This window comes from Kogia breviceps, chromosome 10, assembly GCF_026419965.1.
Source record: "Kogia breviceps isolate mKogBre1 chromosome 10, mKogBre1 haplotype 1, whole genome shotgun sequence".
Taxonomy (NCBI): domain Eukaryota; kingdom Metazoa; phylum Chordata; class Mammalia; order Artiodactyla; family Physeteridae; genus Kogia; species Kogia breviceps.
Window position 1 is genome coordinate 86,217,208 of NC_081319.1, and position 25,039 is coordinate 86,242,246.

Consider the following 25,039-nt stretch of genomic DNA (forward strand, 5'->3'; position numbering starts at 1 on the left):
GGCGCAAGAGAGAAGTGAGGGTTTCTAGTGGTAAATATTCAACCGTTACTGGCTCAAGTTCCGCCAGAGACTTCTAAGTTTTATTCCTCTAGTCTTCAAGAGCTCTTGTCTTGGGTTTCAAGAGCTAAGACTTCAGGTGCTCAAAAATCACAGAAAAGACATCTATCTGACACCTCTTCTGCAGTCACCCATCCTCTGTACTTGTCAAAATCAACCACATTCTGGCTTTTGAAGATCCTTGTACATCCCACAATTTGTGTATAGACCCCTGATGTTCACATAGAAAACCTTCGCGAAAGAATGAGCTTGTTTTAATAATTTGAACACCGAAAGAATTACTGTAAATAAGTGGAGAGTTGAAAGTGCTTATGCCCTGCTTCTTACAGATGCCTTTAATAACATCTAGATGCAAACTAAATAAAGCACTAAGTTTTGTGGGGTATTTTGGGGTTTTTTGTTTGTTTTTTTCTTTACCGCAAGGAATTACTTGAATCTGTGGAAGAATTTATGCATATGGGCATAGAATTGCATTTTGCCATGGAAATAAAGGATAAATGTATGTAACTCCTCACTGTATAAATGGCACTATGGACAATATATTTGAAGGAGACAGACACTTGGTATTGGGTCAGTATCTCCTAGTTCACACATTTCAAAAGAGTGAGTGACAAACAATTGCCGAAACCCGGGATTGAACCAGGGACCTTTAGATCTTCAGTCTAACGCTCTCCCAGCTGAGCTATTTCGGCAACTGCTTGGGGCTCATTCTCTCAGCTACTCCCTTTAAATAGTCTTTTCTTAACAACCTTTTCCATTTCAGAAAAAGTTTTTGCCTTGTTTTCTGAAAATGCAACGTATTTCCTATTTCAAAAATAATTGTACCAACAAAAGTTCAGACAATGGGGAAACATACTCAAAGTTTCCTGAGTATGATAGGAAGAACAGAAAAACAGTGATAAAAGAAAATTTATGTATTGTTCTTAAGGATACGAATTGGATAACTATGGGGGTGTGGTGATTCAGAGCTTCCTGTTGGAATGGTAAGCTTCCTAGATACATAAGACAACATCATTTGGGATCATTTCTAGCTTGATGCTTAAATATGTTTTACTCTTTCAGTCGTTTTTTACTCCTTTCTATTCTATTAAGGTATAAGTTATATACAGTAAAGCACCCAAATCTTAAGTGTACAGCGTGTTGATTTTTACAAGTTTACACCCCTTTGTCACCATGCACGCTCCCTCTTGCTCCCTCTGATTTGATACCCTCCCAAAGTAAGCCACTGTTCTGAACTCTTTCACTATATCTACTGTCATTTGTTTTTAAACTTCTACATTGAATCAGGTAGACTCCGCATTCTTATGTCTGGCTTCTTTCACTCCATATTGTCTTTGAGATTCGTCTATGTTTTCTAAAGTAGTTAAAAGCAGTTTGTTCTTTATTTATCGACTTCCATTTTATGGATATACTACAATTTACTTACCCATTCTAAAGTCGATGGACATTTGGTTTTCAATTTAGGGTTATTATAAAAAGCACTGAACCTTCTTGTGCATGGTTTTAGGTGAACATAATCACTGATTTATTAGATACATAGATACATAGGTGAAATTGCTGGTCTATAGGATATATGTATGTTTAACTTTATTAGGTGCTGTTAAACTGTTTTCCAAAATGCACGTACCACTTCTCACTACTGAAAACATTGTATGAGGCTTCTGGTTGCTTCACAGCCTAGCCACTACTGGGTATTGTCATTTTAATTTTAGCTACTCAGGCCAGGATGTACTGATAGGTCTTTGTGATTTTGACTTGCCTTTTTGATGACTATGATATTTTGCATCTTCCCATATGCTTTTCCCCATTTAAAAAATTGGGTTGATTGCCAATTTTTAAAAAATTGATTTGTAGTTCATTACGTATTGTGAATACAAGTCCTTTGTCAGATATATGTGTTGCAAATATCTTCTAATTTGTGGCACACCTTTAGTTCTCCTAATTTTATATTTTGAACTTTTGTTTTATTGAAGTCCAATTGGACTTTTAATGAAGTCCAATCTTTACAGTTAGAGATTTTTTGCATCCTAGTTCAGAAATATTTGCCTACAATAAAGTCATGAAGCTATTCTATGTTTTCTTCTAGAAGTTTAAGTATTTTACTTTTAACATTTAAGTTTTAAATGTTAAAAAAAACTTAAATGTTAAAAAACTTAAATGTTAAAAAATATTCCATTTTCAATTTATGTATGGTGTGAGATAAGGATTGAAATCATTTTCTTTACTATATGATTTCAATTGACCCAGCATTATTTATTGAAAATTCAATCTTTTCCCTCACTGAATTGCAACATCTCCTTGTCATCAAACAGGGAGCTGCATATGTGGTTTTTTTTCCCTAAGCTCTCTATTCTGTCCCATTGGTATATGTCTGTCTTTACACCAATATTACACTGTCTTAATTTTTTTAACTTAAAAATAAGTAATAATATCTGATAATATAGGGGTTCAGTTTTGTTTTTCTCACTTTAGATTGCCATAGCTATTCTGGATTTTTTAAAAAATTATTATTTCAATATAAATGTTAGAATCAACTGTCAATTTCCACCTCCCACTCTCCCCCAAAATCCTGCTAGCAGTTTTTTGTTTGTTTTGGTTTTTTGGTTTTTGGTTTTTTTGGCGATGCATAAAATCTATAAGTAAGTTTGGGGAGAATTAATATTTTAGCAAGATTGGATTTTTCTGGCCAGGACCATGATAGATTCCTCCATTCAAGTCTTTAATTTCTCTCAACAATGTTTGGAAGTTTTCAGTGTCGAAGTGTTGTTTTAAAAGATGAACTGCTCTGCATTTGATGTTTAACAATGCTACTTTAGATGGCATTTCTTCTTAAATTTCATTTTCTAATTGCTTATTGTTAGTATAGAGACATGCCATTTATTGTTGTATATCCACTTTATATACAGTAAATTTGCTAGATTTACTTATTAATGATAATTGTTAGTAGATCATTTGGATTTGTATGTATGCTATCATGTCAGTGTGATCAATGCTGATTTTACTTCTTTCTAGTCTTTATACTTTTTTTTTTCCCCTTACCTGCTGTTTAGAACATCCAGTACCATACTGAATAGAGGTTACTATCGTGGACACTCCTGTCTTATTCCTAATCTCAAAGAAAGCTTTCAGTATTTCACCATTGCATAAGGTTAGTTGTAGGATTTTTTTTCCCCTGAATACTCTTTTAGATTAAAGAGCATAGCTTTATTCCTATTTGTATGAATTATAATTATGAATGGGGATTGAACCTTATTAAATAATTTTTCTGCATCTATTGAGATATAATATATTTTTTTCCTTTAAAATTTAGTGTGGTAGTGTATATTGTTTTTTACAGGCTAAACCAAATATTCTTAAATTTACAGAATGAGTTCCATGTGGTCATAATAGACTATTCTTTTAATATGTTGCTGGATTCAATTTACCAATATTTAGAATTTTTCATCTATTTCCCTGAGATATATTGACCTGAAATTTTCTAGTTTTATAATGTCCTAGTCAAGTTTTCATATCAGGTTCATGCTAACTTCATCAAGTAAGCTGGGAAGCTCTCCTTTTATATTATCTGGAAGAATTTGTGTACAATTTGTATTATTTCTTTCTTAAATATTTGGAAGAATTCACCAGTGAGCTATATTGACCTAAAGTTTAATTTGTAGGAAAATTTCATATTAGAGATTCTATTTCTCTGATTGATATAGGACAGATCAGATTTTCTATTTCTTCTTGTGTCAGCTATGGCAAATTGCATTTTTCACTCTGTGAGAAATCATTTCATCTAAATCGTTAACTTCATTGGCAAAAAGATGTTAATATTTTTGCTTTGTTAATTTTTTTCTACAGTGTGTTAGCTTTCATTTCAATGGATTTCTCCTCTTATTTTTAGCATCTTCTTCATTTTACTTTCTTAGAATTAATTTGTTCTTGTTTATCTAGCTTATTTTGATGAAAGCTTAAATATTTGTTTTTCAACCTTTTCTTTTTAACATATACATTTAAAGACATGAATTTGCCTCTCATCACTGCTCTAGTTACACCTCAGCACTTTTAATATGTCATATTTTCATTATCATTCAGTTCTACCTATTTTGTTTTCTATTTGATTTCTTATTTGGCCCCAGTGTTATTTAGAAATGTGTTCTTTGCTTAATTTCCAAACAGTGGGAGATTTTCTAAATATATTCATTGATTTATAATTTAATTTCACTGTGATGTGAGAGTATATACTACATAACTTAAGTCTTTGGAGATTTTGTTCATGGCTCATTATATGGTCTATTTTGATATATGTTCCATGCACATTTGAAAGTAATATGCATTCTAACACTGTTCTATATATTGTTTTAGATACGTCAATTTGGTGAGGTTGGCTAATCATGCAGTTTAAATTTTCACACCTTTACTATGTCTGGTTTGTTCTTGTTCCTTGAATTTCCTGAGCATTGTTTGTTTGTTTGTTTTACCTTGACAGATGTTTGTCTCTTTAGCTGTGGAAGACTGTAGGAGACGACGTGCTGGCCCTCAGATATTTTGAGATTTTAGTCTCCTATCTCCTACAGCTTCAAATCTAGCAAACATCTTGAAAGGGAGAGCAGCTGTGTGTACAAGGTAGACGCCTGTCTCTAGCGGGACTTTCTGTTTTAAACAGTATGATTATGGAAGATTTTACTCTGTCCTTAGAAGCCTTTGGCCAAACTCCCCAAGTATGCTTGTATAGTCCCCCAATCTATCAACTGTCTCATTAAGGAACCTAATCATATTTGGTGCTCCTGTAGTTTGTAAATTGTCATGTCAGCCCCCTTTACCAACCAAATCCTTTCGGGCTTCTCTTTCCTCCCAAACAGTCCTTTTACAAGCTAATCACAGTATGTTACAAAACAAAAGAAAAAAATCCAGTTAATATAAGCTCACCACAGAAGGGTTTACCATTCTCTGAAACTCCAATTCATACAGTCTTCATTGCTTCCATAACACTCCCATGTTTTACAAATATGATGTTTGTAATTGTGATTCATCTCACCTTCTTTCTTGTTGTAGTGGGAGTTTTAGGATTTCGTATCCTACATAATTTTTCTCAGAGGCAGAAGTTAAGCTCAAATTTCATATTAAGGGGCTTGAATTTAGGACCTCATCTTAAAAGAATTAAAGCATTGCCCAGCATACTACCCACGTTAGCCATAACAAAGACACAGTCTTTGTCTTTATCAAGAAGAAAGAGCTCGGATACTTGATGAGGACATTATTAGAACCCACTGATCCTAATAAAATTATTTCTTACACCATTTTGCATAGAAAAGTGCTATCATAACTATTTGAAAATGGAAATACAATATTTAGAAATGTTTAGTTGTTGTAATTAAAGCCTAATTAACTGAGCACCATGAATAATGAGAAATCCCAAAGTCAGTACCTACTGCACCATTAACAACAATAGCATTCTAATCTATAAATAGGAGTCATTATATATATATATAATATTATATATAATATATATTGTATATAATTGCAAAGACAACACATGGGAAATGTCCACAAGGGAAATTCATTCATTAGAGATTCAGTGTCCAGATATTTATTGGTAGCTGCCTAGCACATACCAGAACTCCCAGAAAGAAAGTGTTCAGGATAAATCATATTGTTTGCACAGTTTAGGCAGAGTGAGCCACTTGTGTCATTTAAGAAATGGTGGGAACTATTTCAAAATCTTAGTTTCCAGATGCCATCTAAGGGCCCATCTTGCAAGCTGATCTTTCTAAGAATAGCAATCTCAGGCTTCAATGTTAACCCCTTTCTGTACAATCCCCTTAAAAGTAACTAGACGCAGAGATAAGTATTTTCTATTCATCGGATTGAGATTTCCGAGCAATTCCAAATGTAAATAACTTCACCTGTAACTCAACTCGTCTACTATTCCCTATAAAAATCTAAGGCAAACCACTTTGCAGAGACACTGATCTTTGAATCTGGAGTTCTCTCCTGAATGCAATAGCCCGAATAAAATAAATCTCATTTATCTGGATTTTGTCTTTGACAGTTTGTTGCCATGAGTCACAGCCCACCTCAGACACCCATCGTTTCCATCCAGGCACCGAGTCCTCGCAAGCCTGCTGTGGTCCTTTCCTGACTGGCAATTTGGAGATGCCTCAGTGAGTCCAACACCTCGTCTCTGTGCTCCAGACATGTGTCAGTTGTAGCATGGTAAGGATTTGATTGTGGTTCCTTGTTTGAGCACTATTTTGGTTTGGTTTTGTTGCCAGTTTTTGTTTACCTTTGGCATTTGGGGTTAAAATATAAAATCCACCCCTCAACCCTCACCACTGCATGCTTTTGCATTATGATAACAATTCAGTTCATTACCTCCTAAAATGGCAGAATTTAACTACTAGGACACTCTTTTTATTATGTCTTGATTATTTAAGGTAACAAAGTCTTTCCACTTTTGAAACAGCTAAGGTTATTTATAATTACATTACCTCCTATGTTTACTTTTTAAACTAGACTCTATTCTTTAGAGAATTTTTAGGTTTACATAAAAACTGAGCAGAAAATACAGAGACTTCCTGTATACCATCTTTTCCCCACTTCGGAGTTTCCCTGATTATTAACATCTTGCATTAGTGTGATACATTTGTTACAATGGATGAACCAATACTGGTACATTATTACTAGCTAAAGTCTGTAGTTTACAGTAGGGTTTGCTCTTGGTGTTGTACAGTTCTATGGATTTTGACTAATGCATAATGTCATGTATCCATCATTATAATGTCACGCAGAATAGTTTCACTGCGCTAAAAATCTCCTGTGCTCCATTTATTCTCTCTCACACAAACCACCAACCCCTGGCAACCATCAACCTTTTTCACTGTCTCTGTAGCCTTTTCCAGAATGTTCAATAGTTGGAATCATACAGTATGTAGCTTTTTCAGACTGACTTCTTTCACTTAGCTATACACATGTAATGTTCCTCCATGTCTTTTGCATGGTTTGATAGCTCACTTCTTTATCGTGCTGAATAATATTTCATTGTGTGGGTGTACCACCATATATTCATTCACTTAACAAAGGACATCTTGGTTGCTTCCACATTTTGACAATTATGAATAAAGCTGCTGTAAACTTCTGTGTGCAGATATTTGTGTGGACATAGGTTTTCAATGCATTTGGGTAAATACAAAGGTGTGCAATTGTTGGATCATCTGAAAAGACGATGTTTAGTTTTGTAAGAAATTGTCAAACTGTCTTCCAAAGCGGTTCTGACATTTTGCATTCCCACCAGCAATGATGAGTGAGTCTCTGTCTCCACATCCTCAAGAGCATTTGATGTTGTCAGTCATTTGGGTTTTAGCCTACTAAAAGGTATGTAGTGATATCTCGTTGTATTAATCTACAAATCCTTAAATATATATGTTCAACATCTTTTCATACGTTAACTTGCCACCTGTAGTTCTTCTTTGATGAAATGCCTATTCAGATCTTTTGTCCATTTAAAAATTGGGTAGTTTACCTATTGCTAAGTTTTAAGAGTTCTTTGCGTATTGTGGATATTGGTCCTTTATCAGATATGTGTTTTGCAAATATCTTCTCCAGTCTGTGATTTATCTTTTCATTCTCTTTGCATGGGCTTTCACAGAGCAGAAGATTTTAATTTTAATGGAGTCCAATTTATCACTTTTTTTCTTTCACCGATCATACTCTTGGTGTCGCTTCTAAAAAAGTCATTGCCATGGGAGTTCCCTGGTCGTCTAGTGGTTAAGATTCAGCATTTTCACTGCCCTGGCCCAGGTTCAATCCCTGGTTAGGGAACTGAGATCCTGTAAGCCATGCAGCATGGCAAAAAGTCATCACCAAACCCTATGTCTGCTAGGTTTTCTCCTATGTTATCTAGAGAAGTTTTATATTTTATATTTAGTTCTGGTCTATCATCTACTTGAACTAATTTTTGTGACATAGGATCTGTGTCTAGACTGTTTTTTGTTTTGTTTTGTTTTGTTTTGTTTTGGCATGTGGATGTCTAGCTGTTCCTGAATCATCTGTTGAAAAGACTGTCCTTTCTCTAGTAAGTTGTCTTTGCTCCTTTGTCAAAGATCAGTTGACTATATTGGTTTAGATCTATATCTGGGCTCTCTATTCTGTTCCATTGATCTATTTGTTTATTCTTTCACCAGTACCATACTGTCTTGATCACTGTAGTTTTATAACTAATCTTGAAGTTGGATAATGTCAGACCTCCAACCTTGTTCTTCAGCATCCTGTTGGCTATTCTGGATCTTTTGTCTTTCCATACATACTTTAGAATCAGTTTATCATTACACATAAAGTAACTTGCTGGGATTTTAACTGTATCTTTCGAAGAATTAGCTCATTCAATCTAAGTAATCAAATTTGTGGGCATAAATAATAATATGTAATATTCCTTTATTATCTAGTACTCGTGACCCCTCTTTCACTTCTGATATTAGTAATTTTGTGTTCTTTTTTTCTTTGTTAACCGGGCTAAAGGTTTATCAATTTCATTGATCTTTTCACAGAACCAGCTTTTGGTTTTGTTGATTTTTTTCATTAATTTCCTGTTTTCAATTTGATCGATTTCAGTTCTAAAGTTCAACTTTTGCAGTCATTTCTTTTCTTCTTCTTACCTTGGATTTAACTTGCTCTTCTTTTCTAGTTTCCTCTGGTGGAAGCTTATTGATTTTAGATCTTTCTTTTTTTTTTCTCATATATACATTCATTGTCTATTTCCCTTTAAACACTGCTTTCTCTATATCCCACAACTTTTGACAGGTTGTATTTTAATTTTTATTAGTTCAAAATATTTTGGAGAAACACAGTTCAACCCAAAACACAGAAGGAATATATAAAGGTAAAATCAAATATTTTATTTTTATTTTTAAAATCAATCTAACAGATAACAGTTTGCTAAAAATAATAGCAACATTGTATTCACTGATTATAACTTATAGATAATTGAATAACAACAAAGTTATAATTGATGGGAGGAAGGAATTGGGAAAATTCTGTTATGAGGTATTTGCACTACCCATGAAGTTGTGTAGTGTTATTTGAAAGAGTATTTAGATTAGTTATAAATATAAATTGTGAGTTCCCCTAGTTTCTGGTGGTTTGCTGGAAATCTTTGGTGTTCCTTGGCTTGTCAATGCACTACTCCAATCTCTGCCTTCCTCTTCACAAGGCATTCTCCCTGTGTTCATGTCTGCTTCCAAATTTCCCCTTTTTATAAGGAGATGTCATATTGGTTTGACTGGATTAGGATTCCCCTCCTCTCCAGTATAAGTTCATCCTAACTTAATTAATCTGCATTTATCCACATTACATCTGCAATTATCTTATTTCCAAATAAGGCCACATTCTGAAATACTGGAGGTTAGGGCTTCAACATATGAATTTGGAGCAGAGTAAACACAATTCAACTGATAACAATGTAGTTTATCTTATCTTTTTATTCACTCTGATAGTCTTTGTTCTTTATTAGTGTATTTAGAACATTTATATTTAATGTGATTATTGCTATTGTTGGATTAATATCTACCATATTTGTAACTACGTTCTATTCATTTTCCTATTCTTTGTTTTATTCTTTGTCTTCCACTCTGTTTCTGCCTTCTCTGGGTTTAACTGAGCATTTTATAGATTCTTTTTTCTCTCCTCTTAGCATATCAATTAGAGTTTATGTACTGGATACTCCAGCTAGTACTGGCTCCAGCTGTGAGCTTTTGCTCCTGGGCTTCTACCCCCTGGTAACTGTGATTCATGGTATCTGCCTCTCTCTCCAGTTTTTTTGTCAGCAGGTTTCCCTGTGACTCAATTCTCTGATATATCTAAGAAGAGTTGTTAGTTTTTCGTTTTCCTTAGCTTTCCTGTTGTTGTGAGGTAGGGAGTGATGACTTCCAAACTTTTTACAATTGGGGTAGAAACTTGAAGTCCTCTATGTCTACTTTTAAAATCTTATTGTCACTTTGATTAACTAGGCAGCCAAGTATTGTTTTCCAGTAATATGTGATCCTGTTTAATTAGATGTTCAAAATATCTGACAACTTTTGACATTTTTCTTCCTCAAATCAAGTCCTAATGTAAATCATTTGCAGCTAAAACTGGCTTTGAGATTTCCCAGAAGGCCCTAGAAAAAGAGGTAAAAAGAGAGGTGCTAGAAGGAGTTTAATTTATTTGATATATTACAATTGATGAGTTGCATGGGAAGCATTGTCAAATTGGAAGAGGTATTTAGCTCTCTACTTGGAGTTAGTCAAACAGCAAAGTCCCCTTGACTGCCCTCACTTCTGACACTATTTGCAAGTTTGAGGGGGTTCCCCAAAACACCATTGGGTTTGATAATTCACTAGAAGAATTCACAGAACTTACCAAAAGCTATTATGCTCACTGGTTATGACTTATTACAGAAAAAGGATACAAATTAAAATCAGCCAAAAGAAGAGACATACAGTGTAGATTCTGGCAGGGTTCTAAATATAAGACTTTCCTTGTCCTCAGGATGAGTTACCCTCCTGATGTCGATGTGTGACAATACACACAGACTATTGCTAGCTCAGGAATCTCACCCAACCTTCCTTGTCCAGAATTTTTATTGGAGCTTCATTACACAGGCATGAGTGATTGACTACCCACATGCTTGGACTCACTTGCTAGGCTGACTGATACTGAGTGAACCGAAGCCCTCACTGTAAATTACATGGTTGGTCTTTCTGACATGGCTACAGAGATTGGCCAACCCCCTCGCCCCCCAAATACACTACTATTAGATGTGATATAGATTACCTCCCAAAAGCTGAGAGCAAAGGCAAGAGCTCTCTTTGGGCGTGGCCAAATTTTTCTCTACATGGGGAGGGATGGGCTCCTCCCCAGACCCTCACCTAGAATGGTATCTGGCAAAGAGAATGCTAATACTTCTATTTTTCCAAGAAAATAATAACATAAATGAATAGCCTATACTGAGGGGACCAGGTTGTCTGGGGATAGGAATAGGGAGGGCCTTTATACATAAAATATTTTGAACCATATGAATATATTAAGTATACAAAAATTTTGAAAATTAACAAAGTAGTTATATGAAATATAATTTGGACATGCCAAAGACACAAAAGTAGGCCATATTTATGTTATAGGTAAAATCACCTGGAGACCCTTTAAGGATACAAATCTTTTCAGCTTGCATCAGCAAAGAAAATGGAAACTGGGGAGAAATAAATAGTAAAGAAACCCAAAAGGTCAAAATGGTAGGAAAAGTTTCTTGTTCCACTATTATATAAGACACTATAATTCCATAAATAGTCTAAAAAAGTATTGGAGTATTCGTATATGAAGAGGAAAATTTTTTAAGCAGAATATTTAACTATTTTTCATAATAGTATGAGATCTACAGTAGTTATTTACCCTACAATGGGGCTAAAACAAACTCATTTCGAATTCTAATTATTAGCCAAACATATATATATTAGTCCTTTATATGGCAGAAGCATATATCAACTCTAGAAAAACCTTGAGTAACAGTGTTCAAAATGTCCAATATTTTCATCTGGAACAACCAAAAAGAAGCACTTTTTTTCCCTTCTCATCATTCCTATCCAAACCACCTTATTTTCTCCTTCTTCTTTTTCTATCCTCCTCTTCTATCCAAAGTTCTGACTTTATTCCACTGTACAATTTTGAGACTCTGTTGATATTTTTGAGGCTTTACTAAGTGTCACATACTGGACTACTTAATTGAAAAATATTTTTAAATAATTCATGGCAATTGTCCTTGATAAGCAAACTAGTAGGAAGACAGTTGTATGTGTAAATACATCATTTTTACAATGAGATAAATGTGACTTTAATATTACAAATTATCTATTAGTAAGAAGAAATAAATTATCAGATTTTTTTCTGGGCCATGAAGTATGAGTAGGCATCTGTCACATGGACAAGAGGAAGATGAGCATTATCTGTGGAGAAAAGAGCTTAAGATGTCTTTTTTATTTGCAATGGCAAATCTCTTTTCTGACCTCAGATCTTTACATTCCTTTAGTGAAAGAAACTGCAAGACAAAACAAAACACTCTTGCCAATGTTGCTCATTTCCCAGAGCTCAAATTTAACCTTTATTTTGCCAAAATGAATAAATTAAATCAATACAATAGACTTTCACCCTAAGCAGTGAGAATGGGGTAAGACAAAGGAGTGCTGTAAAGGAAGCAGAGACCTCCGCGAAACCACAGGCGGAAAAAGTATGCTGAGAGTTACAATCTCTTCAGAGTCAGCAGCTGAGCTGGGTGCTAAATAAACAAGCAATGAAGATGCATTCTCTGTCTCCCCCAAGGAGCTTACGACCCGATAAATGAGAGTGAATTAAGATAAGACTGAACTAATACATAAAGTGCCTGGCACAGCATATGTAGCTCATAGGAGAGCGTCAGATCCAAACTGTGGAGGTGGAGCTCTCATCACGCCCTGAGGACAGACAAGTGATCTAGAACGGAAGAAGTAGAAGCAAATGAAAAGGAGGAGCAAAGAAGTTTCAGGGCAGAAGAGGAGTATTTGCCAAGGTACAGCGGCCTTCGGGAACATGCATTGTGAGCACAGAAATATTGAGAGATATTAAGGAGGTAAGATAGAATTGAGAACTCAGTAACAGATAAATATGGGGAGTGTGGAGAAGCCGGGAATCAAAAATGATTCTCTGCCACAGAGATCAGCACAATGTTAAGCTCAGTAAAATAAATCAAACACAAATGGCTACAAATGGTTTCATTTTATTTACATGAGATTCTAGAAAAGGACATACTATAGTGACAGAAAGCAGATCAGTGGTGGCCAGAGGCAGGCGTGTAGGGAGATGATGGCCTGCCAAAGAGCAGGAGGAAACTTTTTAGGGGAAAGGTGCTGTTCTCCATGTTAAATGCAGTGGTATGTGTACAATGGTATATAACTACTGTGGTAGGCAAATGAGGGTTCCCCAAAAGATGTCCACACCATAGTCCCCAGAACCTGTGAATGTGCTTCCTTACATGGCAAAAGGGTCTTTGCAGATGTGATTAAGGTAAGGCTCTTAAAACAAGGAGGCTACCCCGGATTATCCAAGTGGGCTTGATATAATCATAGGGTCCTTAAAGATAGGAGAGAGGCATAAGAAGATGAGAGTCAGAGAAGATGTGACAGCAGAAGCAGAGATCAGAGTGATGCAATTGCTGGCTTTGAAGATGAATGGGGCTCATGGCCAAGGAATGTGGGTAGCCTCTAGAAGCTAGAAAAAGCAAGAAAAGAATTCTCTGCGAGAATTTCCAGAAGGAACACAGACCTGCCAACAGCTTGATTTTAGTCCAGTGAGAGCCATTTTGGACTTCTGACCTGACCTACAGAACTGCAAGACAATAATTTTGTGCTAAACCACTAAGTTTGTGCTAATTTGTTACAGCAACAATAGGAAATTAATACAATTATCAAAATTCATCAAATTGTACACTTAAAATGGGTGAATCTTATTGTACATACATGTCTTACTAAAAAGGAAATGTTAGAGAACTGTATCTCTGTTTTCTGTTTTGAACAGCTCTGCAGAAGCTGGTGTGATCAGAGTCATTACAGAGTTCTAAAATCAAGCCATGGAAACCGGGGACAACCCCAGCCCGTGACTGGTCTGAGATTCCTACAGGAAACATGAATAGCCCCTGGAGATATCTTTGTGCCTCTGGCAACTTTACTTTCACACTGTTTCCTCAAACGTTGTTTGGTCACTGTCTTAACTAGTATTATAAAATATCATGTCAGGCATTAGCTTTTAAGAATCATTGAAGAGCCTTTTCTGTTTAAAAATTCAGTAAGTCCCTTACATACAAACGAGTTCCCTTGGGAGAGCGCATCCGTAAGTCCAATTTGTTCCGAAGTTCAACAAAGTTAGCCTAGGTACCCAACTAACACAATCAGCTATATAGTACTGTACTGTAATAGGTTTATAATACTTTTCACACAAATAATACATAAAAAACAAACAAAAAATAAAGAAAACATTTTTAATTTTACAGTATAGTACCTTGAAAAGTACAGTAGCACAGTCCAACAGCTGGCATACAGGGTCTGCCATCTAGTGAACAGGCAAGAAGAGTTACTGACTGGAGGAGGGAGAGGAGGTGGGAGATGGTAGAGCTGAAGGATCGTCAGCAACAGGAGATGGAGGGCAAGGTGCAGTTTCACTCATGCCTGATGTTGATGGCACAGGTTCTGGTTCCTTGATGGATTCAATACTATCTGCCTTCTTGAAAAAAACGATCCAGTGATGTCTGGGTAGTAGCTCTTTTTTTTCTCGTTGTAGATGACATGGTAGCACTGGATTGCATTCTGAACGGCTGCTGCAACCTTCGTGCACCGTTCTACCTTCAGGTCCCATGCCTCAAAACTAACAGTGCCTTCTCAAAGAAAGAAAATCCCCTTGCCATTGCCTGCATCGTGAATCTCTTTGGTTCTTCAGTTACTTCTTCCTCTTGTCTCTCTTCGTCCTTTCTCTGGGCCTCCAATTCCTGGTGCTTCTTAGCAGTACCATCCACATCACCACTACTTTTATGCTTGCCTCCAGACATCCTGGGCTTGAAATAGAGATACTGTACTACTGTACTCTATACAGTACTGTACATTAAAGTACACAAGAACACAGCCACTTGTAGCGGATGCATGCACATGACAGGATATGCCAGACAGGTGAACTAACCTACGTGGTTGGACGTAAAAACACACATTCGCATCTTTGAAAGCTCGCAACTTGAAGGTTCGTATGTAGGGGACTTTCTGGAGCGACCTCTGTTCCTTGTTCTTCTCTAACTATGCTCATGGGGCCATTCCCACATCTAGGCTTTTGCATTTGTTCTTACCTCTGCCTCCACCTCTTTCAACATATATATCCAAGACTTTCTCCCTTATTTTCTTCAGGTTTCTGCTCAAATGTCACTTGCTTAGAGAAGCCTTCTCTAACAACCTTACCTCATATAGCACTCCCAGTATAATCCCTGGTATCCCTGATCCCTCTTATACTATTTTTGTTTTTCTCTATAAAACGTATCATCACTTTGTCTAACTATATATTTATGTTTAATTGTTAATTGTTTATTTCTCCCTACTAGAACTTAGATTCCAGAAAGCAGAGGCTTGATTTTTAAAATTTTACTGCAGTAATCTCAGCACCTAGAATGGATCTGGCAAAAAGCAGGCATCAGGTATTTGTTGAATGACTGCCTTTGAGATACAGTGCACAGGAGAGGGAGTGGATTTGAAGTTGATGATTTTCCCACGTGTTGATGTTACAGACCTGTGTGAATTTCTGGACAAAAATGTCCTGTAGGCAGTAGGATGCATAGGTCTGGATTCAAATGCGAGGACTGGATGGGAAAGAAATCTTACAATCATCAGTATTTAAAGAGATGTTGTAATCAAGGGAATGAATATAATACAAAGAATGTGTATATCATTAGATGAGAAAAAAGCTGAGATGGAACTGTGGGATATAGCCATATGTAAGAGACAGAAGAGAAGGAGGGCCCTGTGAGACAATGAAATCCAGGAGAAACTGGTTAAAAGCCGAGCAACATTCAATCATTTATTTCAGACACAGCGTCAGGATGAATGTCATTTTTCCAAACAAGGCCGTTTATTTTGTGATGAAATTAGGAAGAGATACATACATAGCCTATGTTTCATTGCTGGGGGAAATTATTTTCTGTTCCCCAGTCTGGTTTATGTAAAGTAGGCGTGGAGCCCGACTCAAAGCACATTTATATTTCAAAGATGGAGTTCAGCAACCTCACTGCAAATCTTGTGGAACTCAAAGCTAAGAAGCCTGACAGCAGCTTCCGCAAATCCGTGAGCCCCGGTGACAGCTGCAAGAAATTGCAGAGCACAAGACGCAGGTTTTCCTCCTCCTTGCTCAGTTCCCAAGGATCTGAGAAATGGTTTTTTAAAAGGAGCGAGGAAAGGGTGAGGGAGACTCATTTGAGGCTGTACAACCTGTCTTTAAATTCTCCTGAGTGAGGAGAATCGAATTTCCTTGAACATGTTCAACTTGTCTCCTTTTGGCTTGTGATTTCTTCCTATGTTTGAAAACGACCAAATATCCTCCTTAATCATGGAATGTCTGCATTCTCACCATGGAAAATGTAATAATCTCTTTTTAGCTTTTTCTTTAAAGAAGAGTGTGTACAGAAAGGAGTAGAATGAAAAGAGACTGAAATCATAAAGGGCAGAAAACATGCTCCAGGTGAGGCTCGAACTCACAACCTCGGCATCACCCGCACATATACTGCTGTATAAGTACCGCGCGCTAACCGATTGCGCCACTGGAGCATGCTTTCTTTGCATTCTTGGTGCGCGCTCTACAGAGTCATGAGCGACGGGAGCGCTCGGTCCCCGCGACAAGCTGGAGCTGGAGCGCACGGCACTGCTAAGGACCCTCTTCACCCCTACCCTCCTCCACCGCGGCTACCCTGGCGAATAAAACATGCTTTGTTCTAGGTACTTTCATTTTTCGCGGAAGCGTGTATGTGATCCTTCCTCTACGCCAGCGGAAATCAGCATTTCCCCGGGATCCGGAGGTGCTCCTTTTAGAAGCCTCGAGAGAAGGCTGAGGAGAAAGAGCGAGCGGATTCTGGCTCTTCCTCGCCTTTGACCCCAAGAAGGGAACGATATCCATGGAAGAGAAGGGCTATTTGGCTGAGGCAGAGCATCACCGCACGCCGCCGGACTGGTCCGTGATGCTTTCTACCAGATGGAGGAGGCCAAGAAGCCGAGACAGCCCAGCCCTCGCTCCACGAGTCTCCCAGCACCCGCCGCGCTCCTGGAGGGACTACCCGCCTCGCTGTCCAGCACCTCCAGGCTGCGCCTCCCGGTTCCCCCAAGTCCTCCTCGAGCCTGCCTGAAAACCTCATTCTAAGTCATACAGCCAAGCTGATCCGGCATCTCTTGCGGGAAAAGCCAGAGTGGTTACCGCTCCTTTATGGCGAGTGTTACAGAAATCAAGGCGGTGTCCACCACCCCTAATCCCACCCTGCTCCTCCACCTGTTTTGACCTTCTTTAGAGGTTCATTGCAGATAGTTTGCCTCTGCAATCTAATGCCCACCCAGTATCCTCGTTTCCTGCCTGGGGCATAATTATAAAGGCTAGTTTTGTTTATTTGTGTGTTTGTTTGCTTGCTTGTTTATGGCGTGGGGAGATCGCAGCTGTCACATACACACGAGATATGAAGCTTTTTGGCTTTTATGGAATAATTCCTGTCAGAGAAAAGGAGAATTGTGTAAAGAAGGGACTAGTCTATTCCTGACCACAGAGTACTTAACAAACAGGACAGAGTGTAATAGACCAGTGAGCAAATTTCTCCATACAGACGCATGAAGGGATGTGAGGGCAGAAGTGTTTCCACATCTCGGTGTCTACTGCATTACTGAATTGGGATCTTTACATACACCTTAAAGTGAGGAGCAGTGAGAAGAGATATAGACTCTTTAGTAATGACCATCTCAGCACACGATCTCCTACATTCCCACCACACAGTCCTAGAGAGAGACCGAGATCTGCCTGAGCCTCTAGAGGTCATTCCATCTAAATAACAATAGCAACCACTAGTTGGATCGAGCTTATCATGGGCCAGACACTGTTCTAAATGATTTATATAAACCTCATGAGAGCACTCATGGTGCTGTGTTCCAAGTCTGGATCTAGGTAAGAAGAACCAGTATCTAGGAAATTACAGTTCTTAAGAGATGAAAACTTACAAGACTCACAGTATGTCACTGGATATTAAACTGACTTTCATTAACACAACATAGGCATTATAATGGAGAAAAATGTTGATAAAAAGCTAAGTGCTTTTAATTGTTAACATTAACACACACACACACACACACACACACACACATTCTGACCTCTGCCTACTCTTTCATGGAAGGCCAGCCTGTATGGACTACAGCATGGGCTCCCCTGCCATGTGACTTCAACTTTGAGTTTCATTTGTGGAAGCACTAGCAGGAAACCAGAATGAGAGAAGACAGAGAGGTTGGAGTATTTATTTCTCTGGATACCTTTCTCTGGGTCTACTTGGTCTAGTTCATCAAAGTGGACATTTCTTTCAAGCTCCAGATAAATACCAGAAGTGAAATTGCTGGATCATATGGTAGTTCTACTTTTAATTTTTTAAGAAGCCTCCATGCTGTTTTCCATAGTGACTACACCAATTTACATTTCCACCAAGAGGGCAGAAGTGTTCCCTTTTTTTCACATCTTCACCAACATTTGTAATTTCTTGTCTTTTGATAATAGCTCCATCTTTTAATTGGGGTATTTTGACCATTAATATTCAGAGTGATTATTGATATAGTTAGATTAATATTTACGAATTCATTATTGCTTTCTATTTGTTGCCCCTGTTCTTTTTTCCTACGTTTGTCATCTTACACTTTTTCTGACTTTTGAGGTTTTGATTGAGCATTTATATGATTCTATTTTCTCTCTTGTCTTAGCATATCAGTTATACTTCTTTTACTTTTTTTAGTGGTTGCCCTAGAGTTTGCAATATACATTTGCAGCTAATCCAAGTCTACTTTCAAATAACACTATACCATATCATGAATAGTGTGAGTTCCTTATAATAACAAATAATCCCAATTCGTCTCTCCTGTACCTTGTATCATTGCTGTCATTCATGTCATATATATGTAAACATACATACGCAAATATATATACATATACATATGATATACAAATAAGCGTATATGAGCAAATACTTTGTTTACACTATTATTTTGAACAAACTGTTATATGGCAGATCAATTAAAAATAAGAAAAATACAGGGTTTTATTTTACCTTCACGTATTCCTTCTTCAGCGCTCTTCCTTTGTCTATGTAGACCTGAGTTTCTGACCTATATTTTTTCCTTCTGTCTTAAGAAGTTCTTTTAGCATTTTTTTGCAAGGCAAGTCTACTAACAACAACCCCCCTAAATTTTTGTTGGTCTTAGAAAGCCTTTCTTTCTTTATTTATTTTTAAAATTAATTGGCTGTATTGCGTCTTCGTTGCTGCGCGCAAGCTTTCTCTAGTTGTGGCGAGCGCAGGCTACTCTTCACTGTGGTGCACGGGCTTCTCATTGTGGTGGCTTCTCTTGTTGTGGAGCACAGGCTTTAGGCACGCGGGCTTCAGTAGCTGTGGCACGTGGGCTCAGTAGTTGTGGCTCGCGGGCTCTAGAGCACAGAGTCAGTAGTTGTGGCACACAGGCTTAGTTGCTCCACGGCATGTGGGATCTTCCTGGACCAGGGCTCAAACCTGTGTTGCCTGCATGGGCAGGTGGATTCTTAACCACTGCGCCATCAGGGAAACCCAGAAAGTCTTTCTTTCTTGCTTGCTTCTGAAGGATAATTTTGCAGGGTACAGAATTCTGGGTTGGTGGGTTTTTTTCTCTCAACACTTTATATATTTCACTTCACTCTCTTCTTGCTTGCATGGTTTCTGAGAAGAAATTGGATGTAATTCTTATCTCTATTCCTCTATGGGTAAGGTGTTTTATCCTCTGGCTTCTTTCAGGACTTTTTCTTTATCTTTGATTTTCTGTAGTTTAAAAATGATATACCTACTTGTAGTCTCCTTGTTATGTATTCTTGGTGTTCTCTGAGCTTCCTCAACCTGTGGTTTGGTGTCTGACATTAATTTTAGGGAAAGCCTCAGTCATTATTGTTTCAAACATTTCTTCTGTTTCTTTTTCTCTTCTCTTTCTGGTATTGCCATTACTTACATGTTACACCTTTTGTAGTTGTCCTACAGTTCTTGAATACTCTGTTCTGTTTTACTCAGCGTTTATTCTCTTTCAGTTTTTGAGGTTTCTACTGATATATCCTCTAGCTAAGAGATTCTTTCCTCAGCTGTGTGCAGTCTACTTAAAGCCATCAAAGGCATTCTGTATTTCCATTATAGTGTTTTTTGGTCTCTAGCATTTCTCTTCTTCCTTCATTCCTCCCTCCCTTTCTCTCTCTCTTTCTTTTTTTCTTTCTTTCTTTCTTTTTCTTTCTTTCTTTCTTTCTTTCTTTCTTTCTTTCTTTCTTTCTTTCTTTCTTTCTTTCTTTCTTTCTTTCTTTCTTTCTTTCAATTTCCATCTCTTTGCTTACATTGTTCTTCTGTTCTTGCGTGCTGTTTACTTTATGCATTAGTCCCCTTAGAATATTAATCATAGTTGTTTTGCATTCCTAGTCTGATCATTCCAACATCCCCGCTGTGATGCTTGCTCTGTCTTTTCAAGTGTCTTTTTTTGGTTTTTGCCTTCTGGTATGCCTTGTGATTTTTTCTTGATAGCCAGACATAATGTGCTGAGTAAAAGGGACTGCTGTAAATAGACCTTTAGTAATGTGGTGGCGAGGTGTGGGGGGCAGGGAAGTGTTCTATAGTCATATGATTAGGTCAGTGACCTTTTAGTGAGTCTATGCATCTGGACTGTGAACTTCACAAAATTTCTGTTTTTTTCTCCCCTCCGCCCTAGATGGGATAGGATGATTAGACTGGGCTAGCGTTGGGCATTTTCCTTCTCCCATATAGAAGGCTAGAACTGACTGAAATAGAGTAGTTCTCCTCTCCCAAGTCAATATGGCTCTGTTAATACCCCATCAGGTTAGGCTCTGGTTAACTAGTTTCTCCCAAGAGCTGGCCTTTTAGAGATGGACAGAGTCTTCTGGTGTATTTCAAAATAGTTCTTTTTTTTTCCTCTGCCAGTATTATGAAAAAAATTTTCTCCAATATTTACTGTGAGAACTTGGTTGAACTCCTGGTGGTAAATCTCACAATATTGTTAGCCGCCCCCCCCGTGACTGAGTTCCCCTGGAGTTTTTAACTCTCAGAGTTGTCCACATTGAGCCTCCAGAAATTCATAAATTACAGTTCAGGTTTTCTTCCCAGGGCTCGTTCCCCGGCAGTTTCTGGTCATGGATCTCTGCTTGGTAGGTTTGTGACTCGTATTCACCAGTTTGTCTCTCCAATCTTGCCAGTAGGGGTTTTCCCTGTATTCTCATTTCTCTTAAGGATTCAAGAAGAGTTGTTGGGTTTTAATCTGTTCAGCTTTTTAATTGTTGTTAGGACAGGGAGGAGACTTCCAAGCTCTTTACCTGAGGAACTGGAAACCATGTGTTGAGTTTTTAAAATTACTGAATACGGTGCCACATAATTGACAGCTTTTTACCAGTGTGTGCCAAAATCAAGGTCCCTGAAGTTCAGTGGATAAACTGCAAATATTATAGACATGAACACTGTAAAGTTATTACAAAGATGGTTTTAATTTGCCATATTATTTCCTTTTAACACCAGGCTAAATAATTTCCTGAAAATGTCACCTGTCTACAGAGTACATGCAGGTTTTGAAATGTAGCATTCACTCATTCATTTTTAAAAAATATATTCCCACATATTTGAATGCCAACTTGCTGTGGTGATACAGCTCTAAACAAGGCTTGGTTTCTATTATCAATAAGTGTCACTTTAGAAGAAAAAGAGAAAAAATACATCAATTATTTACTAGATATTATTCAATATATGCTATAATAAAGGTGTACAAATGGTGCTATGAAAAGACACCTCTCACCTAGATTGAAGGTAAAGTGATACATGAGTTGAATTCTGAAAGATGAGTAGGACTTAGCTAGAAGAAGGGGTAGAGGCATATTTCGAGCAGAGAGATTGGTATTCATGAAGCTATGAAAAGCATAAAAAACTCTGAGGACTGAGGAACAACCAGAGTCCTAAGTTGCGAGAAACAGACAGCTACTCTGGTTGATTTTAATAAAAACAAATCATCTGTGCCTGTCCTGCATCTTTAGCAATTTACAATAAAATTTTCAAACATGGTACAATATAAAGTGTGTCGGATTGTTTCAAGAATCCAAAGCACTTTTTGAGGAATGTATCTGTGACTTTTGGGTATTATTATATTTTTATTTAATACAAATGTGGTATATGGAAATTCCATCATTTTAATATTTGATATAGACTCTTGATTTTAGCAATTTATGTTAGCCATTCAGAAGTGATCAGGGGTTTGCTTTTGCAGACAGCTAATTCCAATAATGAGATCCTAAATTGAGACCAGGAAGATTAGTTGCTTCCTACTTACGTAGAATCTTCATCAGCACTGTTACTTTCTTTGTTCTTCTCTATGAACTGACCTTGATTCCTTGGCTTTCAGGTAACTTTTATGCCTCCTAAGGTGTTTGCAAACTCACCACACTCCGGTTACATTTCTTTAGCTCGGCTTAATTCAACAGTTACTGAGCACCCACTAGGTTCCACACTCTGCAAGGCTCTGAGACACAATGTCAAAGAAGATATGACTCCTGCCTTCAGGGGAGCTTAAAGTCCATTAGGTAAGTATGATAAAATCGATAATTACAATATCTCTTTAGGCCTATAGCACCCAAGTTAGTCAGCACTCTACGTTGCATGAATCCCAATAAAAATTACTGATAGTTTATCAGCTGGCTTATACTGGTATTAATTGTATTGGTGGCATTTCGAGTGAGGTTTTCATACCTGAATTTCAGGTATCATCAAGAATTCAGGTGGCGCAGCAGCTTTATTTCTGTTATGTGACTCCTTTTGTATTTGTAAAGGTCCATTTTTAGTTCTAGGTTTTGGTGTCAAGGATAACCGAAACTCACCGCTTAGAAATACATCTCTTAATTAAAGTCTGCGCGAGATGAAAAACGATCGCTCCTAAGGCCCCAGTGAGATTCGAACTCACGACCCCTGGTTTACGAGACCAGTGCTCTAACCCCTGAGCTACGGAGCCTCCGCTGTTGACGTTTTCACTCTTTATCCTAAAGCAGAATATAGGCTGAAGTCTAGATTTTTGTTGTTTTCATTGGTTTCTAGAAAATTTGACGCTCTGCCCTCATCCCCATTTCGATTTTCTGGGCTGTGGTCAAACAAATTCCCTAACCCTCTGATAGTTTTAACATCCCGTTCGATTCGCTTTGTCAAAGGAAGTACAAGAACCTTAAATCACCTCTGAGAGCTTTGTTTGAATCCAGAGCAGCCAGGCGTCAGAGGTTGCACGTTGACGAGAGTGGGGAATAAACAGCTTGCCCATTTGCCAAGATGCGGAGGTTGGGGTGAGAACTACTGGGCCACTTGATTTTAGTTACAGCCACGCCCACTTCTCTGCACTACCTTTCGCACTGATTGAAGCCCAGATATTCCAGACTTCAGTTCTTAGAGCCTTGGGGGAAAGCAGGCAAGATGTATCTGAAATTCCCCGATATCTGCTATCAGAAGAGAGACTGAGGGGTGAGGGTAATGATGAGGCCAGCAGGAAGAAGAAAATGGAGCGACCTACCGGGAACAGAAGCCGAGGAGAGGCTCTGCCTTTTGTAGCCTAGTCCTTGAGGCTAGAATACGTTTTGGAGCCTCAATCCGGGGCGTAAAGAAAGGGCCATGTTTCTCCTCCACCGCGCGTCGCTGAAATCCAAATAGATCTGTCCAAAGGAGCTGTGGCAAAGATACCAGAAAATTGTTAATTTCCACCCGGGTAAAGGGGCTGTGAGGGTCACCCCCCCCCCAAAAAAAAATCTGTATAGCAACTCAGCTCGCACAAGCAACAACCATAATGTACAGAGAGCTGGTAAAGAAGAAAACTCAACCACAAATCCTAGGTCTCCTGTCCCAAGTCAGAGGCCCTGTGCACCTGAAACAAAGCAAGGACTGTTTTCCTGTCTACTTTCAGGATTTGATAGCTGGCTAATAAAGAGATAATGGCGTTTAATTACAAACAAAAAGCAAAACCAAAACACCTCGACTACTGACAAATACAAGTAACATTAAAACAACTCAGCAAAATAAGATTTATTGGTGGAGAAGTGGGGAATCCAGTCTCTGTGCATTTGTCCCAACCTGGCATACAGTTCTCCCATAATCCAGAGGAGAGGCTGCAGAGTCTCTGAAAAGCCAGCCAGCCAGCTCTCTAAAAGGTCTCCCACGGTAAAAAAAAATAACACACTCCACCTCCCACTCACCAAAGTCATATACAGGCAAAACAATGCCCTTGTGACCTGGAGTGTCATAAATGCAAATAATAGGGAAACGCAGCAAAAAGAAATGGGCGTATTAAAGAAGTTGAGAGTGAGGGGAGTGAAAGAAATGTGAGGTCAGTTTTATCACTACTACTCATCAGCGTCTTCCTAAACTTCTCTGGATTCAAGGTCTGCCTCCTGCTTTCCGGAGGAGCCAGTTTGTTCAGATTCTCCAAAATCCTAAACTTGCCTGTGCAGAAGGGCCAATCTCTGGAAGCTCCTCCTCATCTCCTGAGTACCAGAGAAGAAGGGGATGCAGGCTCAAGAGAGGTCATAAAGTCCCAACAAACCTGTGATTTGCAGTTTTCTCAGATTTCATCCTGTATTTAGGTATAGTGTTCGCCTCTGGTTTTCTTGCATCTAAAGAAATGTGTAACCTCAATGAAATACGGCTAGATGGGCAACAGGAAGAAACTGTCCTCAGGACTTTTCAGTAACATTCTCTGCAAGGTCTTTCCAGTTTCTATCTGCTGCCCGGGCCCAAAGTCACATGCTTTAGGGTTTGTTCCCATTTTCAGGTAACAAAATGTCCATTACCCAGTACTCATCATGAATTTATTGTCTCTCAGTCCCAAATTCACCCTTTTTGCCTGCCTTGTGAAAATGGATATGAATCCTTTAAATAGTTTTCTTTTGCCAATCGGCACCGAAGCTCTGCAGGTAGAGGATGGTGGAGAATCATTGCAGGAGGAAGGGGGTTTTGCAACCTGGTTCCCACGCACTACTTGAACTGCTGCTTCCCCAGGGCCTTGCTCCTACACCAGGCATGGCTTTCGCCTGCTTCAGGATCCAGCAGCAACCAGCAGCCACCAACTTCCCCTGGCCAGCGTCCCCCTTGAGTGTTTTGTAGTGGAGTGCTCTCAGTGAGAGACCTCTCCAAGAGCTTTCCAAGAAACGC

The 25,039-nt window shown here is 38.2% G+C and overlaps 3 non-coding genes across 3 annotated transcripts; all 3 read right to left on the reverse strand.

Moving 5' to 3' along the window:
- Positions 1–676: 676 nt before the first annotated feature.
- TRNAF-GAA (transfer RNA phenylalanine (anticodon GAA)) lies at positions 677–749 on the reverse strand. The gene has a single exon. It is a non-coding gene; the product is annotated as a tRNA-Phe (tRNA).
- A 15,551-nt stretch (positions 750–16,300) lies between these two features.
- Positions 16,301–16,394, reverse strand: TRNAI-UAU (transfer RNA isoleucine (anticodon UAU)). The gene is made up of 2 exons: positions 16,357–16,394; positions 16,301–16,336 (listed from the first exon to the last, which is right to left on the reverse strand). It is a non-coding gene; the product is annotated as a tRNA-Ile (tRNA).
- A 6,395-nt stretch (positions 16,395–22,789) lies between these two features.
- Positions 22,790–22,862, reverse strand: TRNAT-CGU (transfer RNA threonine (anticodon CGU)). The gene has a single exon. It is a non-coding gene; the product is annotated as a tRNA-Thr (tRNA).
- Between the last annotated feature and the right edge of the window lie 2,177 nt (positions 22,863–25,039).